Below are 22,020 nucleotides of genomic sequence, written 5' to 3'. Positions count from 1 at the left end.
TTTATCTAAAGTGGATCTACATAGGAACTTAAGATACGCAACTTAGTCGATCCTACTAATTCTAATCTAATAAACCTAGCTGAACCATAACATTAACGACTCTCACATCATTTATGTTTTTCCTAATGTGGGTGTCTTTCAATGTGATTGGGCTCTGAGAAGAGGTGGCGACGTTCTCATAGGTTCATGATCATATTTGTTGTGCTCAAATTAAAGTAAACACACCCATAGAAGTTTTGCTTATATTAAGCAACGCTCTTCATCGACTAATCACAAATACCTCCGTCTATCGCCCGCCTGACGCTAGCATCTTTGTTTCCGATTTCCGCGCGGCACTTCATTCCATCACAGCACGGTTCAGTCGGTCATCCATCATATTATTTAAAAACTTCAATTTTCCTACCATATATTGCTCAAACGTTGCCACGACTGCATCAAAGAATAGCACTGAAAGGGGCTTTGACAACACTTCCGTCATGTTCAGATTCACAAAACTAGTTCACAGCCCAACACACTGTAGGCCCAATTCATCTAGAACACGTGACCTCATCCCTACTTCTTATTCAGATGTTTTATCATTGACTCACATGTCCTGCTTTGGCTATCAGTCTCTACCTCGTGGTTCATTTATTTGCAGATTCCCGGCCCGCCCCCCCCCCCTCCCCCGAAGTAAGAACAAAACCAGTACACTTTTGACCACGACAATTATGTAGACATGAATATCCTACTCGAAAAAATTTCCGCGTGACATACGTACATACAATAATCGTAACAGAAAGGCGAGCATTCCCTGTTTAAACTCGACGCCTAAATATCAGTGCAAAAGAAAAATAAAGGAAGCACTGTTCCATGCCGCTAAATGCTCTGACAGCGAAAGAGCATAATTGGAATATGGTGCGGCAGAACAAAGAAACACATTCTAATTGCTCTCTATCAAAACTAAGTGCGCCTTTTTCTCGACCACTCTGCCAGACATGCTCCACACTAACCTAAACATTTCTGGAAAGTGTTGAATCATAATCAAACGCAACTACTGGCCCTATTAGACGGCGACGGCTAGCGTATTCGGGACCATGAAACTGCCGATGCACTTGATCACTCTTTCGCATCTGTTTTTACTAGCGAGGCTCATAAAGATCTGCCTCATTTTTCATATTACGACTATCACACTATGCCCGAAATCACCTTTAGTCTTGCAGGCATCGCAAATATAATTTACTCCATCAAGCTATCATTCTCATCACACATTGATGACACGAAATCTAAAACTCCAAGAAACACACCACACATTAATGACACCTGCATAATGTTTTTGAGAATTGATTGCCGGTCAGCAATGGTGCCAGATGATGGCACGGTGGGAAAAATGATTCGGTCCCAAAAAAAGGTCCGCGGTCCTTAAGCCGCGGTTACCATCCTATCTCTGAAAGCAGCAAATGTTCTAAACTAATAGAACATGTAATTACTTCTACTACGTGAATTTTTTTTTCTGTCAATTTTCTCACTCCTAGTCAGCGTAGGTTTCACAAAGATCTATGTTTGGCGGTCAATTGACGCTGTGGATTAACGACTTAAGTTCTAACCTTGAAGTAAATATTCCACTTGACACCCTTTGCTTATCACTTTGACAAAGCTATGGTACAGTACCGCATGAGCGGCCTATTTTTAAACTTGGTCATCTCAATCTTAATCACTTTGCCTTAATCTGGATGCGTAATTTTTCGACTAATAGGGAGCAGTTAGTGTACGCTTACAATAATTCCTCTACTAGAAGTCCAAGTCTGTCCAGTGTACCACAAGGCATTTTCTTGGAACCCGTTCTTTATCTAATCTATATGAATGATTTTCCCACTAATATGTCTTTTGACTAATGTCTGTTCGCGGAAGATTGTGTCGCATATCGTTCCATTCAAAATGATTATTGCTCGCAATAAGGTCGCGAGGACCTCGACAATATTATTGCTCGGTGTATGCAATGCATATCTCACAGAACACTACTAAAACTTTATTAGTTTCTTTTACACACGGAAATTTTACAGAGAAGCACCGAAATATGCAATAGATAACGCTGGAATATCATCTGTTCACCTTGGCCGTGGCCTTTTCAAGTATTCTTTCTTGGTCGCTCTCGTATAACAAGTAAACAAGTATAAATGATGAAGCCTACCCACCGTGGTTGCTTAGTGTTAGGCTGCTATGCACGAGGTTGCGGCATCGAATCCTAGCCACGCCCGCCGTATTTGATGGTGGCGAAATGCGAAAACACATGTGCGCTTAGATTTAGGTGCTCTTTAAGGAACCCCGAGTGGTTGAATTTATTCCGGAGTCCCCCACTACGTCGTGACTCATAACCAGATCGTTGTTGTGGCTCGTAAAAGCCCACACTATAATCTAACAAGGCCAATAGCACTCTAGGATACTTTTGATGGTACTTTTGTCTTGTTTCGTGAAGTTACTAAAATATATAAGATGCGTGCAGCCCAACTTGGAATACGCATGCTCTACTTGAAACCCACACCAATCTAACTTCAATACATGTACACTGAAGCAGAGAATAAAAAAAGACAAACCAGATTCAGAAGAACGACAACATTGAAATTAGAAGGGAAAGTCGGCACGATAACAGAACGGGCAGTGTCTTGCTAGTTGGAGCTCGAGCTAGCTCCCTAAGGACAAAAACATGCCGGAGATAATATCTCCCACAGTATGAGGCACGTGTGTGCTGCAGCAAAAATCCGCACTCAGCATATCTTGCAGAAATGCGAAGGCAATCACCCGAGCGAAACCCGTAGTTAACGAACACCATCTAGCAGCACAAGAATTTCAATCGAATGGAAGTATTTCTTAGCCAGCAGGTCATGATAAGCACGATATGTTTGGAGTATTTTGTGGCAAAAACGGAGAAGAGATTGATAGGACCGGGTCGAGACATAGCTACAAGGTATATGCACAAGTTTTGAGGAAGACAGAAAACTTTGAGAGATTTGGGCAAAACTCCAGAGCGATAAGCATGTAGGCATGCCTTATCAATTCAAGCAGGGTATAGTGACCAGGCCGTTTTATGCTTGGTGGCAATAAATCATTCGCAGTCCCGCATAGCCGTTGCAGTGTAGTCTTGAAGATTGCCACGCCGCAGCAAAGGAAAATGGAGAAAAAAGGGCACAAGCTCGTACCATGAATATGACGCAGTCCGTCAGCTACGGTGTGGGAGAACGCAGTCACTGAATAACGCTAGTCGAGGAAAAGGGGGTGAGTGCTCAGGCTTACAGTAAATACCACATCGTGCCGGCATGGCAACGTGACACTTCAATTTCTGTTATGGACTCTTATACTGAATGAACAAAGTGCAAAAATCTTGCGATGGGACGAACGCCTAGACCACGCCCTAAAACTTGCAGTGCGTAAACGCATTTGCTTTCGGGCCTGGTTGTGACGTTTGGCACTTGTGCATGAACGCGTTACTAAGGTAAAAATGCCCTTGCGATTACTAAAGTCATGCTTATCAAGTGTTTCTTCGCGAAATGACCGCCACCCTTAAATGCACTGTGTTCGAGGTGTGCGCTGAAGAGCAGGCGTAAACACGCTAAGCGAGAATCGATGCTCATACCAAATAGGCAAAAGAATACAATATATGCGTAGGATTTGCTCTATGTCCCCATCATGATAATCTGAAGAAAAACCGGTGCACGTCAGGAAAGTTAACATTCATGTTCTTTTTTTACTTTAGTATATCTAGTACTCCGACGTTACAAAAGTAGCAGTACTAAACTTGATTTTGTCCGAGACGGGCTTTAGGGAATAGGGGATTGGGTGGGCCCGTCCTCTACTTCCTCAGGCGGCAGTCAGGTCGTGTGCTTTGTCGGAGTCTTCGGCCATCTGGATGACCCGTAGCTGGTTATTCGGGTCTGAGCTGAGCAGTTCAGTGTCCCACTACTCAAACGTGGTGATGCGAAGGGGAAGTTGCGAGCTGGTGCGTTTTTTTGGTCCCTAGTGGAGGCACGACCACATGATGTGGGGAATATCGGCTCTACCTGCGCATAATTTACAATTTGCTGCATATAGCCCGGGATAGAGCTGGCTGTACGTCGCAAAAAGAAAAATTATTTCTTTGATCGTGCCGCACCACTGATGTCAGGCTTCATGCCAAACGTATATTCTGAACATCTCTTCATTAATTGCATTTGAGGCTTCTCAACCATAGATGTTCTTTCTTACATTCTTCACCTGTATATTTACGGGGGACATGGTCATCAACATCGTCTTTCTCGTTCTCTTCCATAGATGTACGGTATGTTCCAATTCTGGCCAGCACTGGAGACCGTGCACGTAGACAGCTAACGAGCCAGCCGAGACAACTTCGAGGGCATGTAATGGAACATGTTTCTAACCGTCCGGAAGACGCGCGGAAGACGCTTCTACGACGTAATGCCACCTCGCGGCGACGAGAAAAAAGTTGAATTTCTGTATTTTATGTATTTGCGCCTGCAAACCTATGAAAATCACGATGTAGCTCACATTAAGGGCGTAGGATTGCCTGTCTACGTTTTCCTAAAAAAAATTTTTACGTTTTCTTGTGGGCAGACAACTTTCCGTCTGGCTTTCCAAGCGTCCTGCTCAGCTGCCATCTTGTTTGGATAGGAAAGTAGCCTGCGTCGTATTTGACTTCGATGTTGTCTTCGCGAAGCTGTCTACTTTAACGTCTTTGTCAGAATTGGAACGAGACTTAACATGGCCGCTGTTCGCCTAGCCGTCTGCGTAGCCGGCTGCTTAGTTGTCTGCAGCGAGCATTAGAAAACCGCCGTAGACGTAGAGCGTAGACGTTAGGGGCACATACCCACTTTGGAGTATTGGCCAAGAACCGGGTAGCTGCATATAATAATAATAATAATAATAATAATAATAATACTAAATGAATTATGAAATAACGCTGAATAAAATTTGAGAATAGGTATATGGAAAGTAACATATAGGTTTTAGGTGATGATTTTAGTATAGCGCCGAAATAAAATAAAACAAAAATACGCGAATGTAATTTGTTTTCAAGGACATAACAAAGCCTTAAATTATGATTTTACAGTTAAGTTCTTTCTGGCCCTGCAATAAAATCCTGAATGGCATCGCAAACATTCCAATTGCTGTACCCAAGAGTCAATGCCTGCAAAGATATTAAATTATTTACATTTAAGTCTAATCTAAGAAGGCAGGATCGTGTTTCTAATGTTCTTTTTCGAAATTCAAAATGTTTTGACAATCACTAAGAAAGTAATGCGCTGTTTCATGTTCCCTGCAAAAGGGACAGTTCGGTGAAAGAGCCAGATGAGCTCTGTGTAGGTAAAATTTCGCAATTGAATTCGGAAGCGTACTTTAGTGATTGCGACTTCAAGTGCCCGCGTGTGGCTGACTTTACTATTCCTATAATGTGATAACTGCGGAAAATCTGTATAGCTTGTTAAAGAATGGGCCTGAAATTCACGCAGCGTCATGTGCCTCCGAAATCTCCCCCTGTGGTGAAAGCTGAGGCCGTGTCGTGCCCTTCACTAGAAGAAGAAGAAGATGCTGCTGACTGGAGCTCCAGTAACACACGAAAGTACCTTACGAGTTATCGGTAAGTTTACGCTTTATATGGTGTTGAAATGATGATAGACTTGCAACGGCGGTCAAAGAACAGCTTACAGGGAAACAAATTCACTGAAATAGAAAAGTTTTATACACGCTGCCCGGAGAAACTCGGATTTGGGCCATTACGCGCGTAGCATTTTGTGTACTGCTCTTTTTTTCTTTGCGCGGCCACGTGTGCTGTTTTCTGGCCATTCCCAACAAGGATTGCCAATGAACTCAAACCGCCGTCTTGATATGTCCATATGGTAACGAATAATCATATAGCAGTGCCTATGAAGGAGGCTTGGAGCCCTTAATGCAGTGAAAGAAGGCTGTGTGCCTTTGGTGAGCTGTATCCCTGGCGTCTCCCTAGCGTCTGTATCCCAGAGCAGAAACGAGAGGAAACGATATGAAGTTAGGGCGTGCAAAGAAGCTCTAGTTTTCTTGTGCTAGTTCTATTGAAGTAGTAAAACGTAGCTGTATCGGCATTCTTTGCCTAAATATGCCTAAAATCACTTGTTCAAATTTATTGTAACACACTTGTGCCTAGGAAGAACAGACGGTTGGAGTAGCTGGCATTGTCTTACGCTATGTGTGGCGCACATCGGGCGTACCAAGTGGCAAAGAAGTTTACCTTTTAGGTCTTTTGTTATTCGTGCCCTGCTGTAATGTGTCTCAGGTTTGATAACTCTAATGCCCCAACCACTGGCACGCGCCGAAAGCTTCGGCGCGCGCTGGCAAGCGAACGCGTCGCTTCGCTTCGGCTGGAGGGAAAGGGCGCGCAACCACTGGAGACAAGCTCCGACGCGCGCCGAAGCTCGCTCCTCGGTTGCGGCGCACTGTTACTGGACTATTCCGTCTTCATCCGTCAAAGTCCGGCCTAAAACAGCCTGCTGTAAACTAAGCTTGAAAGAATAAGTTAGTGATCTGTATGCGCTTTTAGATATAAAATACACGTTTGAATAATGAATATACACCTGCCGGAACAGTTTTTTTATTTTTGAAGTAACAATAGTGTACAAAATATCGACATCAGCGCTCGCGCGTCGTCTGTCTGCAAGATCGCTTTGCAAACACCTGCACGACGACGCCATATATCAAAAACTGTTGCACCATTTCATTTTTGGTAGCTTATTGCACAGCCAACTATGTAAGAATTAGGCGTGCAATGTATAACTGAAAAAAATCTGTGTTGGAAATATTGTCACGTAGTAGTGACGGTAAATAAATAGTGCCGACCCATTCGCAACGATAGCGGCGAGCAATGTCGGCAATCGTAAAAATCTCATCTGCGGGTCAAGCGCGTCGGTTTGCATACGGCAGTCGTCGAAAGTTACAGCCTATTCACTGGTGCCCGCGCGCCTTCCAGAAACTACAACACAATTCGTGTCGCGTATGCAATCAGATTAGCAAGGTTCGTCGACAACAGACAGAACCATCGATAACATTCGCGAAACTTCCGATACGTTCAGGCGCATCGTGCAGCGAGCGATAACGCTTAAACATCTTTTAGCCGGTGAAATACGGTAACCGGACACAGATAAAGCATCCGTGTCAATATAATTAAGCTTGTTGGTACATGAAAGAAACGTGAAAAAGTGGGTTCTGAGAAAATCAGCACAAACGAATTGAAACACCTGTAGCACTCAGAAAAAAAACTAGAATAGCTAAAATGTATGTAATTCGTATCTTGTCTCCCCCCAATTCTTGATTCTGTCAAATCTAGCCCATGGAGCACCTCTCTTATTCTAGGTTGTTTTGATGGATCAACACCGCATCCGGAGGCCTTCACATTGAGTGTATTGCTACAAAACATTTTCACAGTGTAAGGGTTATGTTCTATTGTAACAGGTTTCCACATATCAAGTTTGCCTTTCTTTACATTAATGAAATGACATACCGTCAGATAATACAAGCTTGAGAATTAGAGGGTTTTAATAGGAGTCTTTCGTTGCCCTTTGCCAAGTCGTACTATTGAAGCACTTATTCGAATGTATGGGAGCAGCTCATTTGCATAGTATAAGAAATATATAAACAGGTTATTTTCACAATTTATACATTTCGTCACAACAAAAAGAAAAATTGCAGTTTATCGTTTTCAGCCTGCTATGATGTTTTGACTGAGAAAGATATATTCAATTTTTTCTGCGAGGCACGGAATAATTGCTGTGGCATATTATTTTATTGCACAACACTGCATACAGTAGCCAGCCATTATTAAAACTCAGAAGAAATCAATAGCACAATGCATATGATCAGGCACATAGCATAATATTGCACTTTCTTAATTCATGCCAGAACGACGACCACAGGCGTCCTTCTCCAACAAGGTCAGCATCCATCGTGCCTTCTTACCATCGGGCTTCACACCCTCAGCACGTTCAACCTCAGCTTTGTGTTGTTTAAAGCAACCTCAAGTGCGTCTTACGGTTCCAGGAATAAGAAAGAAGACCGTCCTGCCTACCTTGGCCTTGAAGCAAGCAGCTCTGGATTGTTTGCACACTTTCTACTTTGATCGAGTCCACATATATACGGATGGTTCTTCCACTCAGACCAGCTCCACCAGCGCAGTGGTTATACCATCATGATCACTAAGTATCCAATACAAGATTTCTCACTTGACAACATCGACCGGTTCGGAGCTTGTTGCCCTCCGAGGTGCCGTTGATTATATTAATAACCAACCGGCTAATCGGTGGGCAATATTCTGCGATTCAAAGGCGGCCTTACAATGTCTTCTGTCATCTCTTCGTCGCGGGTCATGTGAACAACTCGTGTCGGAGATACGAGAAATGCACCATCATGTGATCAAGAAAGGACACGACGTCGTGTTTCAGTGGCTGCCTGGTCATTGCGGTATCTCCGGCAACGACCTCGCTGACGAAGCTGCTAGAAAAGCACACGAAGGAGCAACCCTTGTTTCAATACCTTTATCGCGGACCGACGCAGCCCAACACTTAGGCAAGCTAGCTCACTCTTTGACATTGGAGAAGTGGCACACACCTGAATTCACTCACCATCGCTTGCATTCCCTCGATCCCTCTATGCAACTGCGGCTGTTACCAGGTCTTCTGCGAAATGAGGAAACAGTGCTGTGCCGCTTACGTTTGGGCGTCGCATTCACCAGTGCATATGCATTTCTTTATTGGAATGGCTGATAGCGCCGAGTGCAATGCCTGCGGTGTCGAGGAAACCATAGAACACCTAATGTGCTACTCCCCATCTTTTGAAGATGAAAGGCAAGACCTCTGCAGAGCTCTCAATCAGCTAGATGGAAAGCCGTTCACCTTGAACAAGATCTTGGGAACATGGCCTCGCATATCGCAGCACAATACACAGGAAATGAACTCTGAAGTATGTTCTGGAGTCGAGTCTTATTAGCACAATCTTGTAACAAGCCCAGGCAACGAATGTGGAATGCTACCTGGTATACTGTTGTGGCACAAACAAATGCATATGATCAAGAAGCTTTAAGGAATGTATAATGTCATGGACCACCTTATACAGGAACAAAAGGTGCGATTAATTAAGACTTGAATCTAGAGGTGCGAGTTGAAGTATATTTGAGAAGGCTCAACTGTGGTCGCCAGAATGGCAAAAGTGGTGCTTGAAGATAGACATCAATTTATTCTGTATGCGTTCAATGAGGTCAGAATTAGATTTGCTCATTGCACCCCCCTCCTACACAGGCATACTCTAGTAGTTCGAGGCACACAGCAGAATTTCAGAAACACAACAGGTGAGTGGAAATCATGCAATATATGGCATGCAATTCCAAGAGCGTGAAGGGCATCTTGTGTAATTATCTATGTGAAGAGAAGCTTAGCATTTTGTCCAAGTACACACCACGATCTTTCATTTCATTGACCCTAAGGAGTGGAGCATCATGTAGGGTGTATCAAAATTTCACATGGTGCGTTTTGTGCATATAACTTAATGCCATAGTGTTGGAAGCATTTAAGAGTACTTATTGCTTCTGCACCAGTTTGAGAGTGAAAAAATGTCTTTTTGGAAGTCGACGCAGTGGTGAACACTGTCGACAGTCTGAAATAGTCTGAAAGTCTGAAATGTCAGCACACAAAGTCATGCTGTTGATTTATTAAAATTCTCTTAGCACTAACAGAAAGCGAGGAATCCCATATCGATTCGAAAACCTGACGCACTGAAGAGGATAGATATAGGTCGGCAGTTAGTAACTGCACATCTAGCACCTGATTTGTGCATGGGCAATGTTCATGCTACCTTCCGAGTGCTAGAAAAGGTACTAGACTTTAGGGAACTATTGAAGATGCTTGTGAGAACGAGGAATAAGTATGCTTCCATACGTCTTAACCCTTTCAGACACCACTTTATCCCGTTGATTGAAAAGTTGCTTTCACCACATCTCTTGCATCCTCAGAATCGTAGAAAGTGTACAGCTGCAGCAAATATTAAGAATTTTCAATTGTTTAGCGAGTTTTGTCAAGTTTACAAAATTTCGACTCCATGCGAAAACTCACTACAGGAACACAAAATATGAAAACATGTACTATTTCGTATTTTGAAAAGCTTGAAAAGCACTTATCCAGCCACTTGAGAATTATGCCTGGTGCACGACATTGTAAAAAACAATGAAAGAAGTGAACCCGCTACATACAACATACTGGCACAGAGTAACAACACCCAGCCGTCTACCTTCCCACTCATTTTGTTAAAACATTCTGCACATTATTCAAAATTGCAGCACAGTTCCAATAATAAGTGTTTCAAGATGTATGAAACACATTTTAAATACCATTACTTTCATCAGTGCTTTTGCTATTGATGCACGCTCCTGCTGTGCCCAATTGTGTAGACAGCGTCCCAAAGGGTTAAGCTCTGTGGACGAAATACCATCAACACCACAAGAAAGGGAAAGTTTAAGGCACTTCATATACTTGGAAACGAGGTTTTCATTGACTGTTAGCATACACTGCGCCAGACTGAGAAGGAAGGTTACTTGAAGCATATTTCACACCATATAGCAAACAGAAATGTTCTGCAAAGGCATCAGCAGTGTTCGAGAAAACACCATTATGTTCATGAAGAAGACGTACATGTTTGGCACTCCTTTTAGAAGAGAGAGCCCACAAAGCTCCAGAAATATTTTGAATTATCTGTCACGCTGGCTTCAACACAATCAATGGGGTCAAAGTGATGATTCTAATAATAATAATAATAATAATAATAATAATAATCTTAGTGGTAACTTGGCACACTAGACTAAAAAGTAGGCTGATGCCTGTATGTTAGAGCATCTGATAACCAGCCATCTGAAGCAGGAATTTGCAGGATGCAGAAGACACTTCCTTCCCCTCCACGTGCACACACACTTGCTCAATAACACAGCACGGCACACACGCACACATTCGACAGGTGCACAACACACAGGAGTGCCAATGAAGTCTGGTTCCAAGGAAGGAGAATCCAAATCGCCAGGGGGTTGGAGAGAAAGCTCTGCATGCCAGATATAATCATGGAGTTGTGGTGTCGGGCCATAGAGGCGTGATGAGGGCTCAGGCTGTGCTGACCACTTGTTCAGACGAACTGAAGAAAGATTAGTGCTGTCCAGAGAGACGTCAAACACCCTGCAGTATAGACTAGTGCAATGTTGCGTTGGTATTGCAGGGTGTGCTACTTGAGGGGTTTGAGGCAATCCTCGAAGGCTGGCATGAGCTTGTGACAACCGAAAAGACGGGAGTAAAGGGTGCGTATTGTCCGGCGCTGAACAAGCTTAAGCTTGTTAGCGTCGCGAGTTTGGTACGGGAACTATACTGATGAGCAGTACTCAAGTCGTGACAGAATGATAGAAGTGTAGAGTGCTCGGAAAACCTTAGGTCATCAGGGAAGGCAGACACGGGACACAAACCCAAGAAAGGGCCGGTGCTTACATACAGTGCTGGTGACATATGCGGAAAAGTTGAGAGAACAGCTAAATGCTACACCCAGAATGGGAAGTTCCCGAACAGTCTTTATAGAAGTGCCTCCAAGGAAGAAGGTTGGACGTGCAGCAGTTTCGTTGTAGCTGATATGCATGGCAGCACTTTTTACGGTGCTACTACAAAGTTTGATATTGTAGGCCCAGTCGTTCACCTTTACGGAATGTATTTATTGTAAGCACATATGCTGTGCATCGGCATATTGTTGTTGTGGAAGCGTTAACTTGTTAACCAAACACATTCTCCGCAGATGCATTAGTAACTTGGTTTTGAGTAGATCTTTGTCCTGACTACAATTTATAGTATCGCAGCAAGAAACATTTTAGTAGAGGCTGAAGGGATTCCAGCAGTTTAAGCATACTGACTGCACAAAACACTGATGACACCTTTTCACCTTCCCCACAATGCACTCACACCATCTACACTTTCCATAAGCAAAAAGTGAGATAAAAAATCAATTACAGTTTCATTGACTCAGTACTTGCTGCTTCTGAAGCGGGCATCGAAGCAATCGTGGTATACGCTGCTACATGCATAGGTCTTGCATGATGCAGGTCCTGCTATGCACTGCACACAGGGCACACGTTGCAAACAGATAATTTCTTTTTGCAGTGCTCAACTATAACGACACACTGACTCAAACATGACTGCGTTGTCGCGTATGCTTCAGTGCGTCAGTGTTCTTGATTGCTTCACGAGCGATTTATGCCCAACTAGCCCAGAAGACGGACGCACTAGAAAGAAGTGAGTGAATGAGTACAGTGAACATGTACTGAACTGGATTCACATGCCGAATAGAAGAGCGCAGTGTCAGCTGAAACAGGCGGCACGGCTGATTATGTAAGTACTTCCAATAGTTCGACTACTAGTGTATTTCGCTTTCGGAAGTTATCTTTACCACTGGAAACAGCGCAGAGCTTGCCCGTTAAACTTGAGTCAACCGACACCACACGAAACACGCCGCGGGTTGACCAACCAAACTTCCACACGGTTCATTCATCACATCACAGGTCACACGAAGTCAAGAGTGCCATATTTTAAATCACTGCAGCACCAAACGGACCTGAAAATTCATTTCCTTCGACAGAGTTTCTTTCTCAGGTGAGTTCGTTCACTCGCCAGTTACGAACTCGATGGACGCGCTAGGCCTACGCGTAACGTAAACAACATCGGCGATAGGCGAGTGTTGATTATCCAGGCTTCGGAGCTCGTAAACGTGTTTCCATTCGTTTTGAGCACAACAATATGCACATACAACAAGCACAGACATTGCGGCAATCGTGATTCGGTTGGCTGTTTTAGCAGACGATCGTACCGAGCCTGGCGGAACCCAGTGGGCAGGTTGGATTAGTCGGCGTCGTTCGAAGTCGCTTCGGATCCACGTCGCACTGCCACAACCCACGGTCGTCGGTCGGTTGATCGTGTCGTTGTAGGCCTACTATTACAACACTGTCTTTCAGGAACACTGTCGCGCGCGTCGTGCGTCCAAAAAACTCGGTCGATCGTTGGTGCCGGCGTCTCCGCACGGTCGGCAATAACAGGCCTAGCAGCCGGAGGCTCCGCAGCCTCCGATTGGTTGACGCCTGCGAGGCGTCGCAGCCTCTCATTAGTGCACGCCGGCGCAGCTTCGCCGCGCGTCGGCAAACTTCTAGCATCGGCAGTAGACATAATCGCTGCGCGACGTTCCGCTTCGCCGAGTTCCCGACCGACGCTTTGACGCAATTGACCCTTCGGCGCGCGCCGAAGCTTTCCGGCGCGTGCCAGTTGTTGGGGCATAAGAGGAAAGAGGCAGCTTCCTTTTTCCATTCGCACATAGCACACACAAAGGCGCACCCGCGTTTAGCTGCGTAACATGCACGGGCTAGTATGTCCCTTCAGCCAGGCTGCTCCGAAGTAGCCAGAAGCTTTTGCGGTGATGCCGCATGCGTGTACATGCTGAACTGGCTTTCAGGTATTTTGGATTGCCTGCACTCTTCATGAATTTCTGGTTGCGCAGTTTCCATGCAAAAAAGTATAAATGCATAATGAAATCGGGGTAATGAAGCGGAAGAATCAGCTGGGGCGATCCTGTGTTTAATTCACGGCTACTAGTGAGCTAGATGATGTGAGTTAGAATCCAGCTGTGGGAGCCATATTTTTCTCTCCAACCAGAATATCTTTTTTTAGATTTTATTAATTCTTATCGTACTCAGTGCTGCCAGAAATGCTGTAATTTTCATTTACGTAATTGCAAATACAGAAAAATGCTTCGTAAAGTTCTTGAAAACAAAGTTTTCTGCACCATTACCTGCAAAGCGTTGTCACAGCTGTAGCATATTTTGAAAAAGTGTACATCCAAGCTAACGAAAAATAATAACGAAAAAGCACGAGAACTTCTAGAGGCATATTATATAAAAAAGAAGGGACAAGCATGCATCGGTGACACATCGGTCACGCTTTAGAATAGGAAGGCACGTTTCCTAGATAATATGTTTGGCTGAGCCACGCCATTGGTTTTTTCTGATTTTGTGTTTTTTCTACTTTTCTGCTGCTGATACCCTGATGCGCCTGCGCTGGCATGGTGTGATATTTAAGTGTTTTCCTCGAATAAACCTCAGTTGTTAGTTTGCGCCTGTCCTGTCTTCTTCCTTGTGATCGTCTAGTAAGCGCAACCAATCTTTCCAAATTCAAGCTACGTTTAAACAGAGCCATGTTTTAGAACTTTCGCTTGACTATTAATGACTTGTTAAAGATGTTCTTAAGCTTTTTTGTGTTTTTGTGATATTTGTTGGTGCTTTGGGACTTCATATTCCATCGACAATTGAATCAATGCTTTCCCCATATGCGGCTGACAATTCTGAATTTGTTCATTTGGTAGATTGAGAAATTTGGAGAAATTAAATACCGTCCGTGAAAAGCTCCAACCATGTACAAGTCTCTCTCCTACGCACGCATTGCTTTGCCTGCGCACATAAATAATTACAGGTGATTAAATGTAGTCATCGCCAGCGCGATTGTTGTTAACGCCTGAGTTGAAAACTATCAGAATCATAGCCAAACGGATGTACACTCGCATGCTATATTCAAGGAAAAGCTTAAGCTTCCCTGCAATAAAGTAGTGACTTATTTGGCATGTGACGAAGAGTGTTTTTGGTTATGACTTCCCATGCTACCCGTGTGTACTGGGACTATGACAACTACAGGGTTTCGTCGTCGACCTGAAGCATTTTAGCCGTGCTCGACATAGCTAGTATTATCATGAAAATCACCGACTACGACCTATTTCTCTCCCGTCAGCCGGCAGCGTTCTGCCAGTAATCGTTTGATGGCCTTTGTGGTGGACAAAAGTTAGGCACAAATACTTTTTTTTTCATTTAGTTAGACATTTGAGCACATCAACTTACGATTCGCGGCTATGCCGTGTTTATCACCATTGTAGAAGATTCTTCTGTCGCAACTACGCAAAATTTCACGGTCACCCGCAGGGGCCGCATAAACTTTGCGGAGAAAATGATTAGCAATAGTGATGACGTACCGCCACAGTGGCAACAGAGAATCTGGGTGGCAGTATGTTAATGAAATTGTACCACCAATAAGTCATACTAAAGCTAGCGAAACCCAAACGACTGACAAGTGACGCACAGAATTTGAGCACTTCGCTTTCTTACCCAGACGGGAATAGCAACCAGCACTGGAAAACTAATTTCCAACCTTCCGCTGCCGCAACACTACTAGCACAACGTACAAACTAACCATGAAAGGTTTTTATTGTAAATTTTAAGGTGTGCAACGCCAGTTACTTGAATTAGGAACTGTGACATATCTTGAACGCTCTACATTAATAAAGCTGCCTGTAACACTGAAAATGTAATGTTTCGCGGCCTTTCCGGCCTATACATTTTCGAGTGATGTACTGGATGTGTGAATTGTATGATTGTAATGCTGGTCTTCAAAGATCGCCTTTAAGAGACATAGCTTACAGAGATACCGCACTGTCTTCCAGATATTGAGAAATATGCGTAAGTATCTCGCATTGTATGTCATAGCAAGGTATTTTCGTACAATAGTGGTAGAGGTCCATTATGAACAACGATGATGTTTACGTGAGTAAACAAAGATGCGCGGCTAGTAGATAAGAGGTCGAAAAAAGAAAGAACACACGCATTACGCAGGTCATTTATTGCGCGTTGGCACCACGCCACCGGTATAGGCGCTCAGGGCTAATGTTCCAAATTGCTGGACTTGGTGCATAGGGTGCTAGGTCGGATGACCGAACACCATAGCTCTTGAAATCGTGTCTTGGACAGTTCTTTTTTTTTTCTCTTCATTTTTTAGAGCAACTTCTCTAAAGCTAGTGGGCACACCATGTACCGAGTGTTCAAAATTAAGTTTGTGGTTTTTTGTTTTTAAATGAGGCATTGGGAGGCGCGCGAAGGCCAGCTGTGCAACTTAGTTATGTGGCTAGGGGGACAGAAAGTGAGATGATAATTATCATTGTCAGCCGCCCAATTACCTAAAATTGAATAATTAACTTTTCATTGACTGCAGGCAAGGACCATGCCCGCTCGTCTAGTCACCATTACGCACCAACCCTGCTCTCCGACTTCGCAGCTCGCGCCATTATTTCGGCATGGCAGCTGCCGCCATCGTTACAGGCTGCGCGGTTCGCGTTACGAGAGCTGTTCCGGGTTTTTTAATTTCTTATTTCGCCAGCCTAGAGGAGAAGGGGGACAGTTATCATCTTTGCCAATTTCTCCGCCCCGTTGTCAGACTAAACAGCCACGTCACATCAGGGAGGAGCTTTGCGTCGATCCTAACTCTTGCATGCGTGACAATGCGAATGACAATTAAAATTTGGAGTCGGATACCTCGCAGCATGGACAGGCTAGAAGAATTCTTCTCATACTGCGTAGAAACACGACTGCGTCTAACTTTTCAATATACACATGCCCACTTAGTGGAGTCAATGAAAGCTTAATTACTGAAATTTAATTAATTGGGCTGCTGACAGCATTAATTATCATCTCGCTTTCCGTCCCCCTGGCCACACAACTTATTAGCACAGGTGGTCTTCGCGTGCGTCCGAATGCCTAATTTTGAGGGAACCATAAAGCTTAATTTGGAACGCCTTGTCTATGCAGATAACTTGGCGAGTTGGCTGAGCGTATATTGGTACGATTGAGGTGATTCAGAAACGGACAATAAATTGGTCTGATTAGACATACAAAGCAGCTACATATGAGAAGAAAGGGGGTTAACCGAGGCGCCCGATTTTATTAGTCATATCATGAGAAGCCAACAAACGCTGACACCAAGGACAACATAGGGGAAATTACTTGTACTTAATAAATGAAATAAAGAAAGCAGAAAGCAGCTATATCTGTCTTGAATCGCAACACTAAATGCAGCTTAGCTTACTGCAACAGATTTTCTGTAAGGTTGCTTCTGGGCGCACCCTAAAGTACGAGGCCCCTTTGATGCACCTGTGTTTCACAGCGGTGTGGCGGGCCCTTCGTGGACCTGGGCTGTACCTCCCATCTTGGTTGTGCTACTGTTCGGCCTCCTGCTCGCCTTCATCCTCATCCCAGCGCGACACTCAGGTACCGGCCCTGCTTGGGCGTCAGGACGCGACATCACCTGATACCGTTCATACACTGCCTCATGTAAAGAGCTGGGCTACTGGGAAGCGTGACATTGCTACATAGCTCGAGCACATGTAAGAAGCAATATGTTGGGTGCAACTTTGCTTCTATCTCGTCTGCTTCCTTCTCTTCCCTAAAAATCCTGGAATTGTTCAGCTGTAATGGAACGTAATATCTCACATTTAGGAATACAGTAGTTAGAATATGTACAGAGCTAGCTCATCGTACACGCATACGTTTTCGTGATCAAATGCGCTAATTGGAGTCATGCGAAAACAAGCGAGAGACTCTACGATGCGGTGCACACCTCGACTGTAACCAGTGCTAGCGTGGCGGAGAACAAATAATTCTAACGAAAAAGGCGTACATGAGTGGCTCTGGTGCTACATACGTTATAAAACAGAAGGTTAGAGCAGAATGCACATAAAGTGCACAAGAATCGGCCTTTGAAACACTGAAACGACGCAAAATAATGCGGGAAAGGTTCCAAATGTTTTGCCTAGAGTGGTTAATCTAGAACGAAACAAACATTTTCGTATGCCCTGGTGATAGTGGTAGTGGTAGCATTTCTGATTGCCGCTTGGCACGCCGGGGTTCCATTTCCCATCGCGCAGATTTTTCTTCCCGTCGGTTAATCCTTCTTTGTTCTGCTCTTTTTTATTGCAGCAGTTCCTTTAACGTGGCAAAAAGTTTTAGCGCACTTAAGTCTGATAAACGCAAATTATAACAACCGCGCGTTCTCCCTGCCACGCGGCAACCAGATTTTTTGCGCCTTCATGTCATGCGTAAAATTACGGTGCATTTATTGCAGTGTTTCAACCCTGCCTTTATGAGCTGTTTTTACGTGTACTGTTTGGTGCTATGTAAGCCCGGTGCAATAAACTTAAATGCTTGACCTTACGCCCCGATGCGTTTGGCTATCCGACGCTAGTGAGAACGCACTTCTTCCTGTCATCTTGCCTTGTCAGATATACTCAAGTGGCAATAATGATTTTTGCCACGTTATATAAACGGCCCCAGAAAAAAAAAAAAAGATTCTGAATTACAATTTAACTTACCCCTCAGGGTACTTGAGGGGTAATTCGATATATTATGTCAACGCTAAGAATTATTGTCGAAGTCCCCTTTCAACGCGCTCGACAGGACGCCGCTTACTGTGTCCATCTAAACTGAGCATTTCGCGGAATCAGGCAGGCTGCTGTCCCTCCATCTATGTCCTTGTTTTCGCTTGTTCATTGTTGCTTCGTTCGGCCACTTCTGTCACTGTGCTCTGCCTTGTCCGCTTTGTCTCGCTTTTTTTTATTCTTATCCTAGGGTATGTTTTGTTGTGCTTTTATGTTATTCATTTATTTGTACGCATGTGTCTTGCGTTCCAAGAGTGTATCGCGTGCGTTTTCGGTGCCGTTTTGCGCCAATGGGTGATGTCGGCATGGCTAGAGGCATGGCTTCGGCGAGGCTGCGGATACGGCTGAGGTCAGGACGCTTGGCGCCAGTCACGGCCGTCCCACGGGGACGACGCTCCCAAAAGCAACAGCGCCAGAGACGCTTGGAAGCCGCTATTGAAGTGGCGTAATGTCACGCATGGGATGCGGGCATAGTGTCAGGACTCCTGTGAGGGTTTTCACGTGGAGCTTTTTTATTTGTATGTTTCCTGAAGCCGTTCATTTTCAGACGAAAGCCTTAAGTGCCTCATGGGTCGAAAAACGGTTGTCCGGCGTTATCGAAAAATTGTCTGTCTGGCGTTATGGCACCAAGATTTAATGACAACAAAATTTATGGTGCCATTCATGACCGTTGGTAAAACTTGAACCTACGATCTCTGGTGTTAATTAACGAAATGTAATTAAGGCACTAGAGATAAGGACCTTTGGTGGGACAAAAATTCAATGGCACCAAAATCGGTGGTGCCACCATGATGCTCGAATCCACGACCATTGGTAGGAGTCGATCGCACGACCTTTAAAGTTAAGGCGAAGCTAAGGCACAGTTAATTAGGGCACTCGAAACCACGAGTTATGACGGGGCTGGGACCCAGACCTTTAGTGTTAATTTAGGCAAGGTATTAAGCAGTGGCGTAGCTAGGTTGTCTGGCACCCGGGGCCCATAGGCCTTCTGTCACCCTTCCCCCCCCCCCCCCCCCCCCGGCTGTACTCGAGGAAGGCGAGAATATCGACAATTTCCGGGTTTCAGCACGAGTACAGCCGCCTTCCATACCGCGCACGTCCCCTTGGTCCCCCTCTCCTTCGCTTCCTTTCTCAGAGATCGCGAATACAGCAGGTATTAGCGGCGAGGAGTTAGGCAGTCGCCATCTATCGGAAGCGCCTCGCTGGCGTAGTATGAGGGATCACGCGGCGCGCTCCTCATAGGTTTTGCTGTCAGCGCTCAGTGAAAACACCACGCGGGAGCTCTCCCGGGCATTTCTGGAAGTACTTTCGAAACGAAACAAGTTTTTTAATGTCTAAATAATAATCTTAGGCAAACTGAAAGCCCAGAATCGTTTACAGACGCTATCTCTTTACCGAATACGTACAGTAAACGCCACTGCGCGCGGTCGCCGCGATGGAGTCTCCCGAACCGGCTTCTTGCATGAAACGTAGGCAAATGCTGAGAGCAAACGATGTGAAATATGTTCTTATAGTGTTTCTATAACTAAATTGGGCGTAATAGAATGAAGCCTCAATGCAGCGATCGCACAGATTCGCAGCGACCGACTGCGCGTCTCCATGCTTGTCCGCGCGCTGTTTCGCTTTCTCCGCGTGCGCGTTTTCGCACCGTGCCATGAGCTTTATGCCGCAGAATATGAGCATTTGACAGTATACAAGCAACCATTGTTGCGTGGGCGCTATCGGAGCTGCTCAACATTAATTTCATTGTAGAGACTTCGACGCCTAAGGGGACTGTGATGTGCCGTCGCGACGATTCAATCTTTTTTTTTCTAAATTCTTGGACTTTTCAATATTATTTCTCGAGTTGCATCGCACTATATGTTTATCGGTGTTCTCAGCCTGTGATTTCCCTATGCTGCTTTTTTTGTAAACCAGTGCATTATTTCATAACACAAACATGACCATATGCCATGCTTCTTTTTTATGTCGCTCCCTTTCCACTCCAGTGAACTTGCCAGTATCTATAGCATCGACAAGTTCATAGACCAAACCTTCATGACATTAGTCGGGCAGCGGACTCGGGAGGGCGTCTCAGTGCGCGTTTTTCGAACATAGCAGACCCGGCGTCGTAGCAGAAATCTTCCTCGCGTCTGTGCTTGCTGCATGCCCGAGTTGTAGCCGATGACTGTTTGCCGGTTTTATGTTTCGTGAGCCATGCTTCACGCAGCTTCTTGTCCCGCGGCTACGTACGAATAAGGCTGACACCGGGCTCCGTTGCGTACGTCCGGCACCGAGCAGTAGCCTTCAAAGGCAGTCACCACCTTTTGTAGTGCTTTCAATCGTTGTAAAGGAGACACTCGAGGTGGGAAAATCTCGCCACTAAATGAGGACTGCAGCGTACGAGGGAACTTAAGATCTCGTTTCCAGCTCGCTTCGGCGCTCCCGAAGCAGCCGACGCGGCCGCTATGTCCACGTGATCCCTAATAGCACGTCACGCCGATGGTGGCGCCAGCTTTTCCAGTGGTGCAGCTCGAGGCCAGTGCACGCTGTTTTTTTCTGCGCCAAATAACACAGGGTGCTGCACTGATAACTTGTGCACATGTGCACATCTTCTGTCAGACTGTAAGGCTTGGCAACCAATACAAATTTGGCATCGTGGCAAATACGGCTCACGTCACAAGTAAAAAAAACAATTATGAAGTTTTAATTACCAGTTTTAGCGGCAACATTGCATTTGCAAAATTGAAGGCCGACATTCATATCTTGCCCAACAACAACTTCACAGAAATCGTCGTCGGTACTATGGCCCGCAGTATTTTAGCTGTGGGCAGCCCTGAACGAAAACGAAAATTAAATTGTGTTTCAATGACGCTGATCTCCCTACCATATAAGAAAAACGAAAAACACCACCTGCCTCTCTGCTGCGCGGGCGCCAATGCTATGACAACTACGAGTTCTCTTCATTCTGATCAATAAAGCCTTGTTTTATTTGCTGCTATGCGGACAAACGTGATTATCCGAGCTGCGGTAACACCAAAAGATTGGGAAAATAATAGAGCACGCTTCGCGTCGATTCTTGGCGTCACCATGAAGCCAGTTCCAGCGAAACCTGTTCGTCTGCACTCGCAATGGAGAGGGTTGAGGGATCAACGCCACTGGGCCACTATTTCATATTTCTGTCGCTGCTGCCATACTGGGCGCCGCCCGCCATGCCAAAAGACTGTAGATCGTAGCACCCAAAACGATTTTGTTTAAGAAATTTTTATTGAGTTGATAATATGACTTTGAGTCCTCAATTCTTGGAATTTAGGTGCTTCCTCTAAAAGTACTAATTAAGGAATTATTAAGGATATGGTTATTACTTATCTGCCATATTTTTCGCGCTACCGAGTTCCTAGTAATCACAAAGACACAAAACTTCATAGAGTATCGGGAAATATCCTTACAAAATTCACGTATTTTTTTTGTAAAATTCTGTGCAGCTGACACAGACACTGTACTTGTGACATGAAGTCAAACAACAACAACAGTTTTCTGAAACTTTCGAGGGTAGGAAGGAAAGCGTGAAACATAACGGCAGGTTTCGCAGCGGCTTCTCGGAGCAGAGCGCGAGAGGGGAAGTAAAAGGCGAGTTGAACATCGCGGCGCCCGCGACTATATACAGCCTGTCGAGTCATTTGCCGCCAAACTCTTCGGCCGCACCGAGTTTGAAGACGATGCAGAGAATCCCATTCGCGA

General features: G+C 44.8%; 1 long non-coding RNA gene across 1 annotated transcript in view; it reads left to right on the top strand.

Annotated features, from left to right (window-relative positions):
* Positions 1–5,514: 5,514 nt before the first annotated feature.
* Positions 5,515–22,020, top strand: part of LOC140213259 (uncharacterized) — a 42,195-nt gene continuing 25,689 nt past the window's right edge. Inside the window, exons 1-2 of the long non-coding RNA XR_011890215.1 lie at positions 5,515–5,605; positions 17,031–17,134. This is a non-coding gene — a long non-coding RNA (uncharacterized lncRNA). The remainder of the gene's footprint in view (positions 5,606–17,030; positions 17,135–22,020) is intronic.

The sequence above is a fragment of the Dermacentor andersoni genome, chromosome 9, assembly GCF_023375885.2.
Source record: "Dermacentor andersoni chromosome 9, qqDerAnde1_hic_scaffold, whole genome shotgun sequence".
Lineage (NCBI taxonomy): Eukaryota > Metazoa > Arthropoda > Arachnida > Ixodida > Ixodidae > Dermacentor > Dermacentor andersoni.
Note: the sequence above shows the minus strand (reverse complement) of the source record. Positions and strands in the feature narration are given on the sequence as shown.